Genomic DNA, 6,041 nt, shown 5'->3' with positions numbered 1-6,041 from the left:
ATATATATATATAAAATAGACTATCATTTATCTATATGATAATATGTTACAATTATATACTATGTATTTTAGTTTTATGTATGTATCTGTTATCTATATTTGTTTACCACTCTAATGTTATATTTATTTTTAAATGTATATTTATTTCTGTTTTCATCTCTATATTAAACCATGTCAGTTCATTAACCCGACACACCAGAGCCACAACAATACTGTACCTTTGTCAGCACCGGCACGCAGCACACGCCCATCCCATCGCAGCACAGCAAAACAAAACCTATTTCTATTACTAACGGAACAAACATCCCACAACGTCATTGAACCCTAATAAAAACTCAAATAAACCTAACTGTAAATAAATGTTAAATCCCACTATAAAGTGGCCCAAAACCTCCGCACATGCTCATCATAAACTTCCTCCTAAAATGATATCTCAAAAACCCCAAAAAACTCAAACACACCTTGAAAATGACACAACTGCTAATAAAAACTAACACCCAATAAAAATTAAATCAAACCAACTCACTAGACTCAAAACTGCACAACTGACCCTAAACATTACTAAAAAAAGTCCCCAAAGCTCTACCTTTATGCTAATGCACAAATAATAACCTATGATCTATCAAAGTTATTTGAAAAAATTTAAAAAAATAATTAAAACCATGAAAATAAAAAACCTAAACTATTAAAATACTAAAAAATATCACTACCTAAATTAAAAAACATATTGCCTATAAAAACCCACCATATAAATGCTCCTGTCCCAAAAAATAAAAATAAAAAAAACTATCCAACCAGAAAGAAATCAGAACTTAGGAACACCAAAACTATAATGTCCAAAAGGTCACACCACATCCCTTATCATACACCAACTACAAACAAGATAAAACAATACAATGAATTCTTAAAAACCACCTTAAAACCACTACACTGAAAAACATTTCAAAAATTAAAAACTGCATTTAACAAAAGCCATCTAATAAATTCACACCCAAAACTCCAGCAGCCCAGCTGGCCCTACCAAAGCTCTAGGTTCATACATACAGTAAACAAAACCAAAATCCCAGTAATACCCATCAGAAATCTATGAAAGAACCCTACTGAAATTAATCCTGCCTCAAATACAAACCAACCCATCCAGAAAGTCAGCTTCACTCAAAAAACAATTTACACAGAGTTAATAATACCAAGAAATAAAACAACACACCATATACCACCAATGCATATCATAGTGAAGGAAAAAAAAACCACTACATTTTTTCCTTTTTGTTTTTTAAACTAACTTCTTTTATTAGCTAGAACAAAAGCTTTTGTCAGGACTGTAGCAACAACAACAACTTCTTTTTCTTCTTCTCCTTCTGAAATGTCCCTTCTCACTCCCAAATTCCTTTCAACTCCTGAGTTTACATCCAAGCAAAAAGCAAAATTCGTGCACTCGTGCGTTCGCTGCTCCTGTCAGATTCTCTGTTTCCCTCCACATCTTCTTACACTTTCAGTCCTCACGCTGTCCCGCCGTGATGAGTCTGACAGAAGAATTAGCACATGTTAACAGAGCATTTCCCTCCCTCCCTCCCTCCCTCTGCTTTCCTCAGCGCATTTCAATCCATCCCAGGCCTGCAGTGATGCACGCTCACCCCAAAGCTCACAGCAAGCATGCAGCAGCTCAGGCTCACTCGGCTCCAGGGCCCAGAGCCTGCAGGCCCTGCAGCTGCCACACGGATGGACCTGGTTCCCTCCCCGGGTGCCCAGAGGGAAACCTGAGGGCAGGCGTCCACCCCGAGGGGGCACCCGCAGCCCCGGGCAGGCATGGAGTCGCCGGCTGCTCTCTGGGGACGACACCCTCCCTGCAGGCCACACTGCCTCGTCCTCTCCCTCCCTGGGGGACAGGCACCTCCAGGGTCTGTGACCAGCCCCCTTCCGTCAGCATCCAGGGGCTCTGTCAGAGCCAGAGGGCTCAATTCGTGGTGAGTACCGATGGCACACAAATGGCAGCCCGAGGAAATCGTGTTCTGGGCTCTAAGTGCTTGGGACAGGGTCTGATTTTTTGTTTTGTACTTGTATGATGATTAGTACAGCAGGGCTCTGATGGATGACATGGCAACACAGAACTAAAAACTCCTCGACAGGATTACATCGACTTCCAGGAAAAGACAAAAGCCTAGGACCCTTCTGAAATCTACTTTTAATCCAAAGCACGAGGATTGTCAGCATGCTGCACCTTCCAGCTTTTCAAAGCAGCTTCCCTCTGAAGACCAGGAAACATTGATTTCTACAGAAACAATGGGCAACCCCCAGGCTAATCTCAGCACTACTGTTTAATAGGGGACCTGCCAGCGTGCCAGTCCAGCTTCAAGTGTGCTTTACTTCAGTCTAACATCCCCACACAATTCTTCTCACATCTCCCAACCCTGAAATCTTACTTTCCCCTAAAGCTTCTCTTCATTAGCAATTTCCAAGTAACATGGTATTTTTACAACATTCAAAAATGTCATGCTGGACTGTGCTAGAGAGTAATCTGCAAATATAAGCTTAGCAAAGTTTGAATTGACTTGTCCAGAGAAAAAACCTACAAGTGAACACCTACACCTGCCTACAAAGAGCTAACAAGCCCCTGGCAGCTGCCAGCATCAAAGCACAGCGGATGTCTCTAATACAGGGTAAGGATAACAATATCACCTTCTGTTCTCTCCAGCTTCTTTTCCCTGCAGTCATATTTTGCTTCTTATGATTTTTTTAGTCTCTGTATCTTCTTGGACAGCACCGAGCCCGACGACAAGGATACGAGAGTCTTTCCCTGCCGGACGGAGAGAACCAGGAAAACAGTTAAAATAAGAACAGGGCAGTTTGAAATTCGTACTTGCAACGAGAAGCAGCACCTAACCAACAGAACAAAAGTAAACAAAGCATGATACCTCCCTGGGGACAGAAGACTTATAAACTCTCCAGGATTCACAATTCTAGCCACCAACCCCTTCAGGACAGCAGCCAAGTGTCCCATGGGGTGGTGCTGCACCAAAGAACCATCTGAGAGGTTCCAAAGAGTGAAATGCACAATATTTTGCAAAGACAAAAAATCCTGCAAAATAACAAAAATACAATAGATGTAAACTACAGGGCAAGAGTACAAGTGTTACCTTTGGGAGCTGGAACCATCCAGGTGAGCACCTGATAACTGGATCCTCACCAGAGTTTGAACCCTTCAGGACACAGAAGGGTTTTCCCCAGAAATTTCACAGACTGAGTTTTGACAGAAGCACGCTCGCCGGATCCTCAGAAACGTCACCCATTCTCCAGGCGTCTGGAGAGAACTGCAAATGGCTCTCACGTAGTTGGAGCTGGTTCTGTAAGGTCTCAGGGTGAATTTCACCAGATGCAACTGAATTGGGCAACTCCCAGTGAGACAGAGGGAACCCAAAGCTTGTTTTACCCAAACCTTGGGTAAGCACAGCTCCAGCAAATACTGAGGAAACAGACATAACAGGGTAAAAATAATAAAACTATTGCTTTTTCTTTAATCTTGCCTTTTTTTTTTTTTTATTCAGATGAGCAAAACAATGAAGGAGAAGTTGAAAAACTCACCATTACTGAACATTTCATCATCTGTAAGCTGAGCATCCTTAGCATAGAGGACTCCAGAGTTAAAATTCACTGATCCCTGGGAAATAAAACCAAATATATGACAAACAGTCAAACAGAAGGTGTAAAAATTTGTTTCCTCTACGGACTTTCAAGTACGTATCTTTGTATATATCCTACACATTACAACATACACTTTACACCATCTCCTAATATATAATAATTTACCTTTAAACTTTGATAGTATAGTGTGGAGAAATGGCTCCATGACAGAGGTCACGCAGACATTCGCTCGTTAGCCGACCAGGAGCTGGGAAAGTACCGAACACAGGTATTTTTGAGTTTTGCACCTGCAAGATAGCGTGTGCCTGGGCCTAGCTGGGTAGGATAACAAGTAGACAGAGAGACGTGGGAAATAGGGAATGTAGGCCCAAAGGAATGAGGAAGAGTTGATGGTATAGTTTAACAAATAGATCGCTTGGCTTACAGAATATTCATAAGCTTATTATGTGCTGTATAAGTGTCTGATACTCTCTGCAATAAACATAGCTTGCTGATCTCATATTGAGTGTCCGAGTCTTCCCTCACCCAAGAGTATAGCATAAAATTATTAACTAAAATTGGTGATCTATTATTATTAAGTTGTGCTTAAAGTTATTTTTGCTGTCATGTTCAAAACAATTTTTTTTTTTTTACTGTAATGAATGAGCAATTGATCTCAAAGTCATCACAAGCCCATCAAAAAAACAAAGCTCTATTCACCGGGCAGGTCTGTGAGCTAGAGGGTAGTTAGGCTTGTACTTACCTCTTGCTCTTCATGAACCAATAAATCCTGTCAACAAAACCAGGATCTTTAGCCCACTCCTATTAAAGATTCTACAAGGATGATGGTTTGATTTGTGTTTAGAAGTTTAGATTTAAAATGGCCAGTTCAATGGATAAATAAAGACAATTTAAGTAGTATTACTTTACTCTTATTATTATTATTATTGGTATTAGTATTATCAGCTACTGGAAGAAACAAACCAGTAGTATCTATACTTAATTACTTCTATTTCCAGAAAACAATAAAGAAAAAGAACCAAACCAAAAAAAGTCACTTCCTACCTTTTGTATCTCAGGATGATGAATTTCTCTTGGGCACTTCTCCAATTTATCAAGACTCATAGCACTGAAAGGCAAACAAAACAGTGCTTTATAGAAGGCCAAGTGCACGTTTCAAGGCTGAACCACCAACTGATTGCAGTGACAGCAGTTACAACATGAATCAGTCCAAGGGCCTCTCTTAAATGGAATGGAATGTTTTGTGGAACTGCCATTTCTTTCCCAAAATACTAACTTCCAACACTTCCTAAACTTATTTTGCATTTTAAAAACAGAAATTAGTAAGACTCTGTGTGGACATCAGGTTTATTTCCTTCTAATGCACAGAGCTCTGTTCCATCATCCTTCACTTTGGCTCTACACAGAATCATGGTGAGCTTTTTAGGAGTGCTCAATAATCAATTCTATTTCTTTTCCTAGTTCTCTCTCTTCTTCAATAATTCAAGGCAAGTCAAATGAAAAATGACAAGTTCAGCATCAGAGTCACACTTTTCCCCTTTGTCTGCTCAAGAACAGGCTTTAAATCCACTTATTGCTGCCTTCAACGATTCAGACTTGCAAAACCATTCTTACATGTTTTACAGGTTTATCATAAAACCCACAGAACACAAGCTCTGAATTACAGGAAAAGGTACACAGGCAAATATCTAAACTGATTACTTATTTGAAAACACATACCTTAATTCAGATTTCACCCAGAATGTTTCTGTGGGACACTAAGGGAGACATATTTTGTGAGTACCCTGTAAACGAGAAAAGCTAGCATAGATTACAGGACATACCCACTTTTTCTGCATATTCAAATAGAATGATTAATAAAAACAATTAAGTTTAAAAAGAAGGAAGATAACCAAGGTAATTTTACTCAGCTATATTTACTCCCGATTTAGAGAAAAAAAAAAAGGCCCGGGTGCTGCAAAGAAAAAAAAAGTGAACCACAAACGCTTACAGTAGAATTTTAAAACAATCGCTTGGATAAAAGAATCTTATGGAACGTGAAGTAGAAAAAAAGTGAAACCACTATCAGACCTGCCTATTTTCTCACCAGTGTACAAGAAAATCCTAAAAGCAGTATGAAGTCACTGCCTAAAACCGGTCATGGGATGTAACCAAGAACAATTTAGGCATTTGCTAATCTAGACAGAAACCTTTTCTGGATGCTAGTGTCAAATCACAAGTTTTGTCTTTCAGAAGCTCGACAATGCTGGAAAGCATTTTCCCCGGGGCTCGGGAGGGCAGGGGCGGAAGGGGGGGTGACTTTGCAGCTCGCACCTGTGCCATCCGAAGCACACAGCCCGCCTGCTCCCTGCGCTGGGCATTCTCCCGGCCATCTCTGGCTTTACCGCCCAGCGCCGCTCCAT

At 40.4% G+C, this 6,041-nt stretch overlaps 1 long non-coding RNA gene across 2 annotated transcripts; it reads right to left on the bottom strand.

Moving 5' to 3' along the window:
* Nucleotides 1-1,314: 1,314 nt before the first annotated feature.
* Nucleotides 1,315-5,484, bottom strand: LOC131094839 (uncharacterized). 2 transcript variants are annotated; one of them, XR_009115796.1, is made up of 4 exons: nucleotides 3,580-5,484; nucleotides 3,185-3,460; nucleotides 2,677-3,076; nucleotides 1,315-1,523 (listed from the first exon to the last, which is right to left on the bottom strand). It is a non-coding gene; the product is annotated as an uncharacterized LOC131094839 (long non-coding RNA). The 2 variants fall into 2 exon arrangements; XR_009115795.1 differs by having other exon boundaries at nucleotides 2,677-3,460.
* Between the last annotated feature and the right edge of the window lie 557 nt (nucleotides 5,485-6,041).

This window comes from Melospiza georgiana, chromosome 31, assembly GCF_028018845.1.
Source record: "Melospiza georgiana isolate bMelGeo1 chromosome 31, bMelGeo1.pri, whole genome shotgun sequence".
Taxonomy (NCBI): domain Eukaryota; kingdom Metazoa; phylum Chordata; class Aves; order Passeriformes; family Passerellidae; genus Melospiza; species Melospiza georgiana.
Note: the sequence above shows the minus strand (reverse complement) of the source record. Positions and strands in the feature narration are given on the sequence as shown.